Source organism: Pinus tabuliformis, chromosome 4_2, assembly GCF_031772625.1.
Source record: "Pinus tabuliformis cultivar Carrire ecotype Pingquan chromosome 4_2, CPIR1, whole genome shotgun sequence".
Taxonomy (NCBI): domain Eukaryota; kingdom Viridiplantae; phylum Streptophyta; class Pinopsida; order Pinales; family Pinaceae; genus Pinus; species Pinus tabuliformis.
In genome coordinates, this window is record NC_142304.1 from 783,995 (window position 1) to 802,790 (window position 18,796).

The window sequence follows — 18,796 nt, forward strand, 5'->3', positions numbered from 1 at the left end:
AGAGGAAATGAACAAATTTCTCAAGGAAGGAATTATCAATGAAGTAAAGGAAAGTGAATGGTTGTCACCCATTGTAGTGGCTAAGAAGAAAATTGTAAAATGAAATACCTACATAGATTTTGAAAAACCGAACACAAAAATTGTTAAGGATCATTTTCTAGCATTTTTTTCAGAAGAAGTATTAGAAGCAGTTGAGGAAAAGGATATTTACTCATTTATAAATGGGTACTTAGGATACAATTAAGTGTGAATGAGAAGGAAATATCAAGCATTTACCAAATTTTCAATAGAATGGGGAGTTTTTACATATATAAGAATAATTTTTGGATTAGTAAATTCACCGCCATGTTTTCCACAACTGTTGTAGAGATATTTAAAAACTGCATTCACAGATCTCTAGAAGTCTATTTGGATGAATATGAATTATTTACTCATTTGAACTATTAGTGTCCTATAAATATAGTAGTCCAGGTATGGTTATTTAGCCATTTATCCCACAGGGATATTGTAAATTATTTTTTATTTTAAATTTTTAGTTTTAAATATATATATATATATAGAAAAAAAGAAAAATATAAAAAGAAAAATATAAAATAAAAGAAAAATATAAAACAAAAGAGAAATATAAAAAACAAAGAAATAAAAATAGGAATAAAACTCTAAAGGGCGCGCTCGTTCAAATGTCGCCGATTGAAAATTGTTTTATTAAAGTTTGTTTTAAAAGTTTGAAATAAAGTAGATACGACGTTTTGTCTTTTTTTACAAAGAAATTTCACTTTCCGATAGTTGTGATCGTCCCTACCCAGATCAACAGCAGGGGATGATGTTCGGACCCCCTCCCCCTAAGCTTTCGAGACTTAACGAAGCGGGGGCGGGTTGGGGGGGGTGGTGAAATGTGGTTTCCAAATAAACCACCCAAGTTACATGTCATCTTCGTAGTTTTTTTGGGGAGGTCCCCTCTCAATACCATTTGCCACCCTTGCCCCCACCCCCCCCACCCCCGAAAACCACCATCTGACGCTCTCTTCCGCTCATTTAATCCTGTTCTATATACCCATGCCATTTGTCACTCATCCATCTGTCCATGTCATATAGTCGTTACCGTTCAAATCACTGGCCAACAGTGATGTAAATGTTGGATAACAAATTTCTCCCACCAACATATGAATTTATCATTAATGGCATGCTCCAAAAACAGTAACAATCTTGTTAAATGCCCTCAAATTCCATTATAAAAATCCCACCTCAACCTGCAAAATTCCCTTTCAACAATTGTTTAATTTATGTAGGTTTAGCTTGAAGCATCTCTGAAGCCTACTAGTGCCCTCTGCAAATCTCAGTTAACTACAGTCTGGTAACTTTATTTACCCAATTTTCCCATTGAAATTAAGATGTCTTCGCACAAAAGAAAAGGAAATATGCCTAATGATAATCCTATGGTACCCCCTGTCCCTGATTTAGATAGGACCCATTTAATTGATACTTAGTAAAAGATAGCAGGAAATCAATGTGAGTTTGATCTGTACGAGCTGCATAATTGGGGAAAGCAGAAGTATTTAGACCATAGTGGTGATTTAAATATTTAGGAATCACTTATACCTAAATTTACCTTTCCCCAGGCTCATGTTTTCGCATAATTCGCTACCTGGTGTCATCTCAGGTACCTCCCAGCCAAAAAGCATTAATCGCCCAAAACAATGAAGTCATGTTTTCAATTTCCCCATAAATCATTTGTCAATATCTTCAGATAAATTTGTAGGCCTCTCTGCACCCATTTTCCACTGATGCACTCATGCAAATATATAAAAAGATTACTTCCCCCAGTGAGCCCATATTTTTAAATGTTTTCTACCTGAAAATTTTGAATTTCCTAGAACAAATCCAACATACTCTGCTTCTATCTTCCCATGGATGTCAAGACAAGTCATTTCCATGGTTACTTGCTTATTAGGTTATCATACAGACCAGTGCGTAGATGAGGTAGTGTTAGGGTTTTTATCAGTATTTTTAATTGGTCAGAAGCCTTCAAATATTTTCAATTACAGTCAGTTCTTATCAGATGTTATACATGAGCAGTTTCTCAACTTTAAAGTTGAAGGTGTGTTCAAACACCAATCAGTTTTAGTATCTGATGTTATTTTACTAGGAAGATAGGTTCAAGTTCCAACTACATAAAATGGATGATCAGGGAATCCCATTATCAGTCATTCACTGGACTTCTTTAGTCTAAAGAAATTTAGAAGATTATTCATTCACCGATTTTGTGGATACGTTTTTACATACATCCTTCTGTTTACTTAGTAGTGATGCTATACCAAGGATTCCACCAGATATCAAGAAGGTTTTGTATCTTTTAGAGCAGTCAAAAGTAGGAGACTGGTATCTCTACCATAACTATATAGATATTCAGATCTATGGGTATGAGCTTCTTCCCTATAGATTACCAGTTTTTGTACTAGTGAGGATTTTTGCTTTGGAATACACTAGACAATGTTAAACATAGATTAATTTCATTTTGTATCAAATAAAAAGAAAGCACGGTTTAAATTGAAGTAAAATGTTGGGCCTTATATTGTAAATACCATAGTAGCAGCAAAGGAAGTGGAGGAAATATTAAATAAGTTGAAATTTAAACCAAGCTTCACTTGGTCTTATGATCCACTAGGGATAATTTCAAAGTTGAGAGTTAAGCAGAAGTCTACTCCATATGCATGTACACCTAGGCCAGAGATAAAGAAGTATGCTAATCAGGATCAGTGGACAGAAAACACACTACAGCAGGCTGAAGAGAAAATAGACAGTCAATCATCTCTGCAAACTCCTATCCCAAAAGACAAATAAATCAAGAGGCCAAGGGAAAGTATGTCCCCTACTGATTCAGAAGTATGCTAATCAGGATCAGTGGGCAGAAAACACACTACAGCAGGCTGAAGAGAAAATAGACAGTCAATCATCTCTGCAAACTCCTATCCCAAAAGACAAATAAATCAAGAGGCCAAGGGAAAGTATGTCCCCTATTGATTCAAAAGCTTAGTTTGCAGACTTCCATGTCTTCAAGAGGAGAAAGTAAGATCCAAAGAAAAATACTAAGACTGGTCCTCAGGTAATAAATATTTAAGAAGAATCCACAGAAGAAAAATATTCACGAGAGTAAAGTACAATGGTTTTTACAGGTACTCCTACCACTTCTTTCCCATATGTAGAGGAGACAACTGAGTCTCCTATCTCTTCTACATCTCATATTCCATCACAATAGAGTATTTCTGCAAGATACAAGGAGATAAAATTGAAGAATGAAGCTTTGAAAGCTTCAACATATTCAGATTTTGGAAGCAAATTGCCACGACCCAACACAATTTTCTAGCTGCATTTGACACAGAAAAGGGGTAGTTCCAAATGGACTTTTTGGAACCTACATTGCCAACCCCCATAAGTGCAGAAGATTACAAAGCTTCAATATTTTATATTGATACCAAAAAGGTTCATGCAATCGATCAAATCAATTTGCATAAGCAAGTGAAATGATTTACTCAACACTGACCAGTTCAGCCATGGATGCCTCCAAGTTACAAACATATCTAAATAATATGCACTCACAGTTGAATATAGAAAGAATGTCTATTCTGGCCAAAGACACCAGAATTAAAACTTTAGAAATTTAATTATCAAACGAGGATATGATCTAATGATGTCAAGGATGCCGAGGAGATAATTAAGAACAAAAATACAAATATTCAAGCCCTCGGGAAACAACTTAAGATTCCAACAACAGAGCACCCTCAGGCCAAATAAGTAACCAATCTTGAAATGGAAAAAAAAATTGTTGAAAATAATAGTTGAACAAAATGTTCAAATCCAAAAGATGGAATGGGACATGGAAGCATTGTTGAAGGAAAAGAAACAATTGGAAACAACAGGTACATCAACACAACAGGAAGCACAACAAACAGCACAAGCATCAACTTCAGATTCTTCTGAGAAGCTAGCCTAAGCTTTAGGAGAATTATCATTAACAAATAAGGAAAAGGAGAAGTTAATAGCAGAACACACAAAGATGGAGGAAAGAAAGATCAAAATAGACAATGCATACCTAGCAGAGGTACAAAAGAATTTTAAATTAATTCAGCAAATTCAAAAATATGAAGATCAGTCCCTTACAACTCAAATGTTAGCAGAAGCCAAGCGTAGCATTTGGCACAATATTAATGCAAATATTACAGAATTATGGCCATCTATTCATATCATTTTTTAGCAAGAAGAGATGGTGCAGAATGTTAAGGCAGTAATTGAGCAGACAAAAGTTGAAATTGAGCACAGACCAGCAAAAGCACACATGATTATAAAAATGTTGAATTCCAAAACTAAAGATGAGCTTGAAGAGCTCAACATTCAAGATAGAAAAGATGCAGTGATGGAAGTCAAAAGAGTGTTGACAAAGAAAAATCTTATGGTGCAATTAGAAAATAAGTGCAAAGAATTGGAGTTACAGGTAAAAAGATTCAACAGAAAATTTAATGTATTGCAAGAGAAAGAGCTCCCAGCCTTAAGAGCTTCTAATGGAAAATTGATTCCATTAGAAAAATATCAAGATCAATTATGTAATATTGTTGCAGATGCATCTAAATTTGCTAAATTCATAGGAACTATAAGTGGAGAATTTTTCATGGAAGTTCTACAGCATGATGTCTTTATTTAGCATGAAATCCATCATCTATTTCTAAACAATCCAACTTTTCAGACATACACAGAAGTAGATGACAGATTCAGGAACATGGTAAATTTTGCCATTCCAAGTGAAGAGTGATGGGATAAGTTACTAGAGCAGTTTTAATAAATACAAGCATAAATCCTACAGTTTTGGGGAGCAGGCAAACAGAAGAAGCACAAAAGTAGCTACAGTCACCAACAGTTCACCTCAAAATCTAAACAGAAAATCTAAAATAGTCTAGATTTCCTATTACTTGGTTCTATTTGGAAATATCTACATGTTTTCGAGGAAAATTATATAAATATTTTGTAAAATTACTTTGTAAGGGTTGGATTATGTATGAAGAAAAGAGCTCTACCTTAATGTAAGTTGTGAATTGTACTCAAAGTAATCAATATCAGAAATACAGGGGCATTTTTGTTCCAGGATTCTTGTGTCAAACAAATGGTGATGTTTCCCTCTTTGTAAATTTTTTTTCCTTTCGAATTTTCACATGAATGTTTCCCTGCTTAAGTCATTTACAAGAAGATTAAGAGTTGGATTTACCTAAGTGTACTCTACTCTTTCCTTTTCAAACAGCCTTAATGTTTTCATTCTGAGATTAAATATAAAATTCATTAAATATGCTTTATATTTAATTGATCATCTACTTTATCATCTCAGCCACAACATAAAATATCTTAAGATCCAGGAGTTTTCCTACCTTGCCTTCTTTCAGTTATTATGTTAATTTGTAATTCATTACCTAGAGTTTTAATGACTCCATGCACAATTAACTTTTCCTTAATTTTACAACCAAAATTTTGAAAAATCTAATTTGAACTTTAATATCTAGCCTAAGACCTTCAAAACAGAAAATTAAATCATACAGAGAGAGCCCTCTTTGAAGCTGGAAGGGCTAGATCCCATCTTTAAAAGTGGTTTGTCTTTTCCTCTGCAGTTTCCTTTTCAACCTAGGAAAACTACGGAGTGCTAACATTCTGGCGACCATACTGGGGACTTCTTCCCTGGTAACTTTGATTACAAATGCTTAAACCTATCCCCTGTGGGTGACAATGAGTTAGGAAATCTTTGGGCTGAATTCTTCACCCATAAGTTGTATATATACCCAGCTGTAAATAATTTCTTTGAAGATATCGCTCCTAGAAATATTTACAATCGATCCCATCCAAATCATAATCCTCCCAAAGTTGTAAATAATCATGAGAGGTTAATTAGAAAAAATATCTTTATAGAAAGTCAAGCAACCAATAATCCTTTGTCGAGATCTAATTCACTCCCAAAAATTTTTATAACAGTTGAGGATATTGAGTTTGATTTACCCTTTGAGCATAGTATTTTCATAAACAAATTAGAAAGCTTTGTCCCTAAGACAGTCTTTGATGAATCCATTTTGAAACCTCATATCTCAGCACATAAGCCTGTCATTTTAGATTCTAATAAAGATGTTGTACAACAGTTTGAAAAGCTTGAAGATCTGGTAACCTAATTGAATCAGACTGCTCAAAAACCATTTGAAGTTCAACAAACTACCATTTATTCTTCTACCTCACCATTGACCTCCCCTATGATTTCCCTTTTTTTCACTATTCCCATTTCATCTCTCATCCAGACTTCTTTTATAACAACTTAGCAGGTCACAATTCCACCTCCTTTACCACCCCTAACATTAAGCACAACTATAGTTTCATCTTCCTCTCATATTCCAATCATGGCATCTTGTTATGCCCCTTTGGCTTTACAAGCACCTTTGAATGCCATGCCACATAATCATGGAAAATGCATACCCCAATTTGATGGCACTAGGCCTATCTCAACACAACAACACATAGACAAAATGAATGACTTCACAAACTTACAATAAGTTGATGATGATGATGTGAAAATGAGGCTCTTTGCACAAATTTTGGCAGGGGAAGATAGAAAATGGTATAGAGGGTTTCCTGCAGGCAGTATTGCATATCTACAAGAATTTCACCAAAAATTCCTTTCAAGATGGGAACTGAAAAAGAATCCCCTTCAGATCCTTGTAGAATATGAATGTTTAAGGAGAGATCTAGGTGAAACAGTTCAGGATTATTGCAATATATTTATAATTCTATTCCAACAGCAATAAAACCTCCACAGGGACTAGATTTAATTTGATTTCCAGATGGGTTTGATGTTGATATGGCTTATCAATTGAGAGAAATAAATCAAGATACCTTGGAAGAAATGTAAAGAAATGTTGATAGTGTTAAGGAAAATTTGTTAGCCAAGAGAGCAAAGTTAAAATCTGAAAGAAGAGTGACCATTAAAGAAGAACCTCCTTCTTCATCAAATGTAAAACTGGAAACTTTAGTGAAAAATATGGAAAGGATGATGGAAAGAATGACTTTATCAGATATACCTCCACCAAGATAACTACAAGGGGGTCCTCATATTAGGAATCCAAATTTTAGAAGGAACCAGCCCAAAATTAAACAAAGAGAACCAAGAACCCCAGTAGATCAACACCAAATTAGACCTCCTTTTCAGGAAAATTATGCAAAGGAAGCAAATGAGACAACAGATGAGCCAGAAGAGAATCAGATTAATCTTTTTGGAGAAGGAAAAATAGATAATGTTTTCTTGACTAAATAGGAACAAGATTTATTCTTGTTAGCACAAAAAGATGTTATGCCTATTGAATCAAAGGATTACAAAAAGGGTTATCAAAATGTTATTATGGAAGTGCACAAACAGTATAATCTGAGAAATAAGAAAGTTGCAACAAATCCTTCTAAAAAGATCCAAATTGATACACCTTCTACAAGTCAAAAAAATGTTGGTCCTCCAAAGGAAACCCTTCAAAAACAAGATACAACTCAAAAAGAGGTAGAAAAGCCTCAACCTTCTTTCAACATTGAAAATGAGTTATCAAAAGTTAAAATTTTTGTTCCTCTAACTAAATTGGTGAAAAAGGATGTGTATAGAAGTCAATTTATAAAAGCACTAAAAACAGAGGAGGGAATAGATATTGTAAACTTAAGTGATGACCAACCTAAATTGTTATTTGGACCAGAAGTTGAGGGAAAATCACAAGATGGTAATGTGCCACCTTTTTATGTTAGTCTTAACATTCATGATTTCATTTTGCATAATGCCATGTTGGATTCAACTTAAGTGGTGACCAGCCTAAATTATTATTTGGACCAGAAGTTGAGGGAAAATCACAACATGGTAATTTGCCACCTTTTTATGTTAGTCTTAACATTCATGATTTCATTCTGCATAATGCCATGCTGGATTCGGGTGCTTCACATAATCTCATACCCAAAGTGATTATGGAGAAACTCAGATTAGATATAACCAGACCATATAAAGACATTTTGTCTTTTGATTCAAGCAGAGTAAGATGATTAGGCTTGATCAAGGATTTACGTGTAACCCTTTCGCAAATCCCAGCGAAAAGTGTAGTCATGGATATTATTGTGGCTAATATACCTCCTAAATATGGAATGTTCTTGTCAAGATCTTGGGAGCAAAGTTGCAGGGCACCTTGCATATGGACATGACATATGCACTTATTCTTGATTTTAGGCAACAAAGGAGGTTGTGTAGGGAAACTCTAATGAAATACATGGTAAGCATCCACGACAAGCCCAATAATTATCCACTTTATTTTGTACATTTAGACATGGATCCTTTCATTTTATATAATGACATATGTTTAGAGGAGGAAATGTCAAATATAGAAAGTCAAACACAGAAAATAGAGGATGTGAAATTAAAGACTGAAACAGAAGATAATCAAGATGAAGGCCTTTTGCATATGGATTTTGATGGGGTAATCAGTAAGGAAGGAGCAGGATTTGTTGTATGGAGCTTAGACACAAATTATGGTATATCAAGGACATATTCCTACATTATTTATTTCCAATGTACCAGCAATGTAGCTGAGTATGAGGCACTTATTTTGGGGTTGCAGATATTGAAGAGATCAGGAGCTAAAATAATTTCAATCCATGTTGATTCAGAACTCATCATAAATCAAATCAATTGTGAGTATTCATATAAACATCCTAGGTTGAGGGCATACAGAAATGTTGTCTTATATTTTTGCAGTGCTTTCCAGAGTATCAGTTGTCTTTGATTCCTAGAAGTAAAAATGTTTAAGGCATTGCCTACCTCAGCAAGTACATGTAAAATTCCTTCCACCCAAATAAGAAATATGAGATTGAGGTAAAACATACACCTATTGTCCTGGATAACATAAGGTACTGGCAAGTGTCTTACAATGACAAACTGTTAGACATTTTTTTACAGTTAAAGGGAGAGCTTGAAAATTTGCTTATTGATATAGAAAATAATGTTAAAGATGATGGAAAACAAACTGTTTTGGATCAAAACAGTGATAATTTTGACAAAGATGAAGCAAAACTTAAAGTCTTGCAGTTAAAAGATAATGTAATACCAAGAAGTTTGATACCACTTGAAGAATTATTTGATTTCAATGATGTGGCTCAAAAGCCCAAAATGCAACCTATGGGAGCCAAAGTAGAGGATTGTAACATAGGGACTGAAGATAATCCAAAGATTGTGAAGCTTTCTAAGTCTTTGCCTTAGGAAGAGAAAGATAAATGCATTGATCTATTAAAACAATACTCTAATGTTTTTGCATGGGGATATGAAGATTTGAAGGCCTGTGATACCAGTATTATTTAGCATACTATTCCTATCAAAGAAGACCAGAAACCCTTTAAACATAAGCTAAGGAGAGTGAATCATGTTTTGTTACCTTTAATTGAAAAAGAGGTAAGGAATTTGTTTGATGAAAAAAATATTGTACCTTTGAGATTTTCTAAATGGCTATCAAATCTAGTACTAGTGAGGAAAAAGACTAGATAAATAAGGTTATGTGTGGATTTCCGAAACCTTAATCAAGTTTCTCTCAAAGATAATTACCATTTACCAAAGATGGATTAAATTTTTCAAAGGGTAGTTGGTTCGAGCAAAATTTCACTGCTTGATGATTTTTCGGGATACAACCAGATTTTAGATGCACCAAGATGATCAAGACAAAATAGCCTTCTCAACAGCATGGGGAACTTTCATGTATGTGAACATGTCTTTTGGGCTTATGAATGCATGAGAAAATTTTCAGAGAGAAATGGATATTGCTTTTGTAGATGAGAAACACTGATTTATTGTGATATATCTAGATGACATCACTATGTTTTCTAAAAGTGATGAAGATCGTTTGTTTCATTTTAAAAAGTCTTTGAGAAATGTAGGAAATTTGGTATTTCCTTGAATCCTAAAAATTCTTTGTTTGGTCTGGAAGAAGGTAAACTGCTAGGTCATATAATTTCTAAAGATGTTATCTATATTGACCCAAGTAGAATTGAAGCTACCATGAAAATTGATCCCCCAAGAAACAAAAAGGAAGTATAGTCTTTCATTGGTAGAATTAATTTTCTGAGGAGGCTTAAACCAAATCTAGCTGAGATCTTAAGAGATATCACCAACATGTTGAGAAAGGACAGTGAAATAAAATGGAATGTAGAAGCAAAAAGATCATTCAGTGAGGTAAAGTCAAGTTTGACTCATGCTCCTATCTTAGCGAATCCTTTTTTTTTTTCAGAGGGAAAATCAACATATGGCCGAAGCCCGCAGATATTTACATATGGCCGAAGCCAGCAGATAAGCAGAATTTTTGGCCGAAGCCAGCAGATGAGCAGAAGTCGCAAATAACACCATAGCGTGGGGCCTCAACCACCGCCGCAGGAATTGATCCTGGCTGGGGGGAGCGAAAGCCATCCTCCCCAGCCATCATGTCATGCACGTCACGTGCTATCTTAGCGAATCCTTATTTCACTAGGGATTTCATTATTTTTTCTTTTGCTTCAAAACATACTATTGTAGCAGTACTAATGCAAAAAAACAAGGAAGGATATGAGCAACCCATAGCCTTTTTCAGTAGGGGGTTAAGAGATCTTTCTTTGAAATAAAATATTATGGAAAATCAAGCTTTTGCTTTGGTAAAAGCTTTGAAATATTTCAGAGTGTATATCTTTCATTCTCACATAATCACTTGCATTCCCAATGTAGTAGTAAAGGACATCCTTACTCAAAATGATCCAGATGGAAGAAGGGGTAAGTGGATAGTTGTTATTTTAGAATATGATATTTAGATTAAGCTTATAAATCTTATTAAAGGTCAGTGGTTAGCTAAATTAATGGCTAAATCAAATTTTCATGCATTGGACATTAATTTTATTATTGCTCTAGATGGTGAAGAAGACTATGTCCAACAAGTAGCAGAGATTTTTGTTACTTCCCCCTAGTACACAAACATTGTTTATGTTTTACAACATTATAATCTCCACCAGATTTGACAAAGACTAAAGCAAGATTTATGAAATTAAAAGCTATTAAATTTTGCATTATGGATCAATCTTTATATTGGAAGGATGCTGGGGGGATTTTATTGAATTGTTTGTTAGAGGATGAAGCAGATAAGATGATGGAAGAGTTTCATAAAGGTGACTGTGGAGGACGCCTTTTCTGGAAGACTACAGTAAATAAAATCTTGAGAGTTGGCTTTTATTGGCCTACTTTATTTGCTGATGTGCATAAAAGGGTTTCTACTTGTCATCAGTGTCATATTTTTGAAGGAAAAAAGAAAGTCTTACCTTTGCCTCTGAAGCCTATTTCAGTAGAACTACCTTTTCAACAGTGGGGTTTAGGTTTTATTATGGAAATTCATCCTAGTTATTCAACCCAACACAAATGGATTCTGACGGCTACAGATTATTTCACCAAATGGATAAAATCAATTCCAACTAGGCAGGCTACAGACTTAGTAGTTATTCAATTCATGGAAGGTAATATTCTTTCTAGGTTTGGTTGTCCTCACAAAATCATCATTGATAATGTTGTTGCTTTCAAATCTAAAAAGATGGTAGATTTCTGCAATAAATATCATATATTTTTAGGAAATTCTACTGCCTATTATCCTCAAGGAAATGGGTTAGCAGAATCTTCTAATAAGAGCTTGGTCAACATAATAAAGAAGTTGTTACAGGAAAGAAGTCTTGGCACAAAAGTTGATAAATTCTCTATGGGATGATAGCGTTAGCACTAAGAAATCAATTGAAATTTCACCTTTCCAATTGGGTTATGGAGTTGATGCAGTTTTCCCTACCTCCCTAGGAATTCCAGTGATGAAAATATTGTAGGAATTAGAATTTGAATCAAATGATGTGCAGAGAAGGATAAATCAAATGGTGCAATTACAGCAAACCAGAGAAGAAGTCTACAACAACACACAGATAATTCAGGATAAGATTAAAAGGATTCATGACAGAAGAGTGAAAGTAGATGATTTCCAGCTAAATGATCTTGTTTTAAAATGGGATGCCAGAAATGAGGAAAAGGCAAAACATGGAAAGTTTGACAGTTTATGGAGAGTCCCCTACAAGATTGGAGCTTTCCATGGAACCAATGCATTTCTATTAGGATATTTGACAGGATAAACATTGCCATGGGGGCATGTTAATGGCAGGTTGCTCAAGCACTACTTCACCTGAGTTCAGTTGGTTACAAAACAACATCATCGTATATATCATTTTATTATTTCAAGTACTGTAGGTGTGGGTGGTTGTCATCAGAAATTGAAGCCTAAAGTGAAGGCCCTAAGTTTCAAATGAATTTTCTGCCATATGTATGATTTTTTAGTTAATCAGGTTAGTCTCAATTGTTTGATGATTAAATAAATGCCCAATGGAGAAGGCTACTGGTATATGGTGTTCTTGACACCTCACAAGGAGGATTTCATCTCCACTAGAGCCATTGTTAGGGTCATATAAATATAGTAGTCCAGATATGGTTATTTAGCCATTTATCCCACAGGGATATTGTAAATTATTTTTCATTTTAAATTTTTAGTTCTTCAAAAAAAAGAAAAAGAGAAAAAGGAAAAGAGAAATATAAAAAAGAAAGAAAATAAAAATAGGAATAAAACCTCAAAGGGAACTCTAGTTCAAATGATGTCGATTAAATTTTTTTTTACTTAAGTTTGTTTTAAAAGTTTGAAATAAAGTCGATACGACGTTTTGTCATTTTGTATAAAGAAATTGGACTTTGCAGAAGGGGGGGGCTCCAAATAAACAACCCAAATTATGTGTCATCTTCACAGTGTTTTCGGGCATCCCCTTCCGATACCATTTTCCACTCTTCCCCCCCCCACCCTTGAAAACCACCATCTGACGCTCCCTTTCGCCTGTTCATTCCCGTGCTATCTGACCATGCCATTTGTCACTCATCCATCCATCCACGCCACCTACCCTCCACGTCATATGACTGTTACCATTCAAATCACCCGCCAACAGTCATGTAATTATAGATTTGAGGCTTCTACGATCTGTATTTTGTGTTACTTTTTTATTAGGTTATCATATAAACCAGTGGGTATATGAGGTAGTTTTAGGGTTTTTATCAATATTTTTAGTTGCTCAAAATCCTTCAAATCTTTTCAATTACTAAAAGTTCTTATCATATGTTATACGTGAACAGTTTCTCAAGTTTAAAGCTGAAGGTGTGTTCAAACACCAATCATTTTTAGTATATCTGATGTTATTTTACCAAGAAGACAGATTCAAGTTCCAATTACAGAAGATGGATGACCAGGGAAGCCCATTATCAGTCATTCATTAGATTTCTTTAGTGAGAAGAAATTCAGAAGATTATTCATTCACCGATTTTGTGGATAAGTTTTTACATATATCCTTGTGTTTACTTAGCAGTGATGTTATACCAATTATTTTACCAGAGATCAAGAAGGTTTTACATCTTTCAAAGCAATCAAAATTTGGAGACTGGTATCTCTACCATAACTATATCGAGATTCAAATCTATGGGTGTGAGCTTCCTCCCTATAGATTACCAATTTTTGTACCAGTAAGGATTTTTGCTTTGAAATACGCTAGGCATATGTTAAACATGGATGAATTTTATTTTGTATCAAATGAAAAGACGACACGGTTTAAATTCAAGGCAAATGTTGGGCCTTATATTGTAAATACCAGAGCAACAACAAAGGAAGTGGAGGAAATATTAAAGCAGATGAAATTTAAACCAATCTTCACTTGGTCTTATGATCCATTAGGGATAATTTCAAAGCTGAGAGTTGAGAAGAATTTTACTCCATATGCACATACATCTAGGTCAGAGATATAATAGTATGCTAATTAGGAGCAGTGGACAGAAAAAACACTACAGGAGGCTGAAGAGAAAATAGTTAGCCAGTCATCTCTGTAAACTCCTATGTCAAAAGACAAACAAATAAAGAGGCCAAGGGAAAGTATGTCCCCTACTGATTCAAAATCTCAAGATGCGGACTTACACGTCTTCAAGAGGAGAAAGAAAGATCCAAATACTAATACTAAGATTAATCATCAGGTAATAAATATTCAAGAAGAATCCTCAGAAGAAAAGGATTCACAGGGGCAAAGTACAATGGTTTTGATAGGTACTCCTACCACTTCTTTCCCATATGTAGAGGAGTTAACTGAGTCTCCTATCTCTTCTACATCTCAGATTCTAGCACAACAGAGTAGTTTTGCAAGACACGGGGAGATCAAATAGAAGAATGAATCTTTGAAGGCTTCAACATATTCAGAGTTTTGGAAGAAAATTATCACCACCCAACACAGGTTGCTATCTGTGTTTGACATAGAAAAGGGGCAGTTCCAAATGGTATTTTTGGAACCTACTGTGCCAACCCCTAGAAGTGCAGAAGATTACAAGGCTTCAATATTTTCTGTTGATACCAAAAAGGTTCATGCAATCGATAAAAACGATTTGTATAAGCAAGCAAGTGAAATTATTTACTCAACACTTACCATTTTAGCCATGGTTTCCTCCAAGTTACAAACATATCTAAATAATATGCACTCATAGTTGAAGATAGAAAGAATGTCTTCTATGGCCAAAGTCACCGGAATTAAAACTTTAGAAGATTTAATTATAAAACTAGGATATGATCCTAGTGATGTCAAGGCATCCAGGGAGATAATTAAGAACAAAAATGTACATATTCAAGCCCTCAAGAAACAGCTTAAGCTTCCAACAACAGAGCACCCATAGGCCAAAGAAGTAACCAATATGAAAATGGAAAAAGAAAAATTGTTCAAAATAATAGTTGAATAGAATGTTCAAATCTAGAAGATGGAACGGGACATGGAAGCATTGTTGAAGGAAAAGGAATAATTGGAAGCAGCAAGTACATAAACACAACAGGAAGCACATCAAACAGCGCAAGCATCAACTTCAAATTCTTCTGATAAGCTAGCCCAAGATTTAGGAGAATTATCATTAACAAATAAGGAAAAGGAGAAGTTAACAGCAACACTCACAAATATGGAGGAAAGCAAGATCAAAGCAGACAATGCATACCTAGCAGAGGTACAAAATAATTTTAAATTAATTTAGTAAATTCAAAAATATGAGGATGAGTCCCTTACAACTCAAATGTTAGCAGAAGACAAGCACATCATTTGGCACAATATTAATGCAAATATTATGGAATTTTGGCCATCTATTTAGATCATTTTTTAGCAAGAAGAGCTGGTGCAGAATGTTAAGGCAGTAATTGAGCAGACAAAAGTTGAAATTGAACACAGACCAGCAGAAGCACACAGGATTATAAAAATGTTGAATTCTAAAACTAAAGATGAGCTTGAAGAGCTCAACATTCAAGATAGAACAGATGTAATGATGGAAGTCAAATGAGTGTTGATAAAGAAAAATATTATCGTCCAATTAAAAAATAAGTGAAAAGAATTGGAGTTACAGTTAAAGGATTCAACAGAAAATTTAATGTAGTGCAAGAGAAAGAGCTCCCAACCTTAAGAGCTTCTAATGGAAAACCGATTCCATTAGAAAAATATCAAGATCAATTATGTAATATTTTTGCAGATGCATCTAAATTTGCTAAAGTCAGAGAAACTATAAGTGGAGAAGCTTTCATGGAAGGCCTACAACATGATCTCTTTATTCAACATGAAATCCATCATCTATTTCTAAACAAGACAACTTTTCATACATACACAGAAGTAGATGAGAGATTCATGAGCATGGTAAATTTTTCCATTCCAAGTGAAGAGATATGGGATAGGTTACTAGAGTTGTTTGAATAAAGACAAACATAAATCCTATAGTTTTGAGGAGCAGTAAAATAGAAGAAGCACAAAATTAGCTACAGTCACCAACAGTTCACTTCAAAATCTGAATAGAAAATCAAAAATAGTCTAGATCTCCTATTACTTGGTTCTATTTGGAAATATCTACATGTTTTCAGTAGATATTGTTTTGTAATAAATTTTATTTGAAGTCTAAATTAATTCGAGGCAAAGTCTATAAATATTTTGTAAAAAGACTTAGTAAGGGTTGGACTGTGTATGAAGAAAAGAGCTCTACCTTAATGTAAGATGTGAATTGCACTCAAAGTAATCAATTTCATAAATACAAATGTTGTTTTGTTCTAGGATTCTTGTGTCAAACAAATAGTGATGTTCCCCTCTTTGTAAATATGTTTTCCTTTCAAATTTTCACATGAATTGTTTCCTTGTTAAGTTGTTTACAAGAAGATTAAGAGTTGAATTTACTTAAATGTACTTTGCTATGGCTTGTTCAAATAGTCTTAATATTTTCCTTCTGAGATTAAATATAAAATTCATTTAAATATTCTTTATATTTAATTGATCATCTACTTTATCATCTCAGGGATAACATAAAATTTCTTAAGATCCAGGAGTTTGCCTACTTCGCCCTGTTTCAGCTATTCTATTAATTTGTAATTGATTACCGAGAATTTTAATGACTCCATGCTTAATGGACTTTTCTTGCATTTTACAACCAAAGTTTTTTAAAATCTATATTTAACTTTAATATCTAGCCTAAGACCTTGAAAATAGAAAATTAAATCATACAGAGAGAGCCTTCTGTGAAGCTAGAAGGGCTAGATCCTTGCTTTAAAAGTGGTTTGTGGTTACCTATGCAATTTCCTTTTCAGCCTAGGAAAACTACGGAGTGCTAACATGAACAACCATGTGGTAGACCTATGGATGATGTTAAACAGATGTAGATGTACAAGAATCTCTTTAGATCCAAAAATATGCAAGTTCCTTGATTTTTGGTAAATTGCTCGAACACATAGTATTGAAGAAAGGTTTCACAGTGGCACCCAATAAAGAGAAATTCATTAGAGATACAACACCACCCACAAACTCATCTAAGGTATAAAAAAAATGGGGCACACATGATACTATAGGAAAGTTGTAAAAGGTATGCCAAAATAGCTCATCCCAATGGAATAGTTACTCAAAAATCCTAAACACGATTCATATGGAAAAAAGAATGCCAAAAGGGATTTTAGGAACTCAAGATTGTTGGGTCTGGAGCCTGATTATCTTCTTGATTGTGGTCAGAGGTTTTTTGTTTCAACCACGTTGAATACATATTCCTAATGGGACAGCAATGTTGCATGTTTAATCGTCGCCAGGGGGCCCGAGGGGGGGCTCGAGGGCAGCGCCCATGAAGCTAAAAATAGATGAAAAATTACCTTGTAAAATATTGTAATTTCGTAGTCAATCTAGGTTGTTCATTAGGCGGATTATCTGAAGGTAGAAGTTATGTTAATTTAGGGTTTTTTTCCCTAGAAGAAAACCCTTGATTTATATGAGGGAATTGTATTGTGGTTGTGTATTATTATTCTAAGAGATAAAGAAAGAGGACATTGTGTGAGAGCGAAGAGGAAATTATAGCAAATCTATTGTAGGTTGTATCTCTTCATTTTGTTGGATAATATAAAAGGAAGGACTGGTTGTTTCTCTGTGGACGTAGCCCAAATTGGGTGAACCATGTTGATCCAGGTGGATATTGGTGGCCACCCTCCTATTCCACTTAGACCCGCAAGACTGTCTCTTTCATTTTTTCAGTTTCCTTAATTGTAGCATAGTTTGCTATTTGGCAATTTTTTGGATCCTAAACTTTCGGAGCCGTTTTGAGGCGCTAAACGACGTTTTCAGGGAAAACGAATAGACTATATAAATCTTAGATAGGTTTTGCTATTTTTTTCTAGCCTCCTCTTTGAGATATTCGAAACGAGGTATTATGATAGCCAAATGGAGATCGTATGCCAAAGTTACGACCCAGAGAAATTGATGTACCAATTTACTCAAACAGGGCCCACATTTTTGGCGCCTCATCTCCTAGGGTTAGGTTTTTGGATGTTTAGGGTCTTCCATTGTTTCTCAATAATAAATAGGCCTTGGAGCCTCATTGTAACATAGTTCAGAGGCATGTATCTGCCACATCTCTCCTCAAAGATAAGATACTATCACCCGAGCTAGTTTATTTCCATTCTATTTCTAAGCATATTTCAGTATTCTGATATTAATGAAATGAAGTGTTATTTCTACTACATTTCTATATTTATGGTTATATATGTCATTTTTTGTGTTCCTGTTTAAGTTTGGATTAGTGGTATCAGAGTCGATCTACTCTTTCTCTATTTTTATTTGCATGTCCCCAATGAGGTGGGGTATAAGGAGTTAGGGCTCGATCTGGTTGAACCTTTGTAAGACTAGCCTCGCAAACCTTGATGGCCTCCCATGGCAGAAGAAAAGAAAGACGTGGGGGCAGGAGATCCTTTCAAAATATTGCTCGAGGAATCCCTCGAGCAACAAAGGAAAGCGATGATGCATAACTTTGCCCAAATCCTTTGACGGCTACCCACAGGCGACGCATCTTCATCCAGCGACCACTCTGGAGGCCCCACTCTTTTTAAGGTACAAGTTAACTTTGATATTCCCAAATTTGAGGGCCAAATAGATGCAAACGCCATAGATAAATGGTTGAATATGTTGTAAGGGTATTTTAAGTATATTTATGTATGCTTATAGAATCAAGTGGCATACCCATGTTTTCGACCAAATGGTTTTCTAATAGAATGTTCTTTGGCCTCAATGAGAACATTTTAACTGACAACTATCCACTATTTGACATCTCTATTGCAAGAACGCAGTTCTAATTTTTTAAATTCATGCTGAAGTGTGAATGATG